This window comes from Morone saxatilis, unplaced genomic scaffold (genome assembly GCF_004916995.1).
Source record: "Morone saxatilis isolate NCDOM2014 unplaced genomic scaffold, NCSU_SB_2.0 Contig19, whole genome shotgun sequence".
Lineage (NCBI taxonomy): Eukaryota > Metazoa > Chordata > Actinopteri > Moronidae > Morone > Morone saxatilis.
This window is the reverse complement of record NW_023339751.1, coordinates 4271024-4271226: the sequence shown is the minus strand read 5'-3', so window position 1 is coordinate 4271226 and position 203 is coordinate 4271024.

The window sequence follows — 203 nt, the reverse complement described above, 5'->3', positions numbered from 1 at the left end:
GCAGAATAAATACAGGAGTGGAAATGGGTGATGTGATAAAAGTTTGGTCAATATGCGTGGTGAGTGGGCTGTAAGAACTTGTAACTACTTATAAATACCGTTAGATGGCGTTATAGTCGCAATGTGCTCTCTCCATTAATAAATCTGGCACAGATTGCCACGAATTTGTCAAAAGTTATCTCAAGAAGAGCATCAATAAAAAA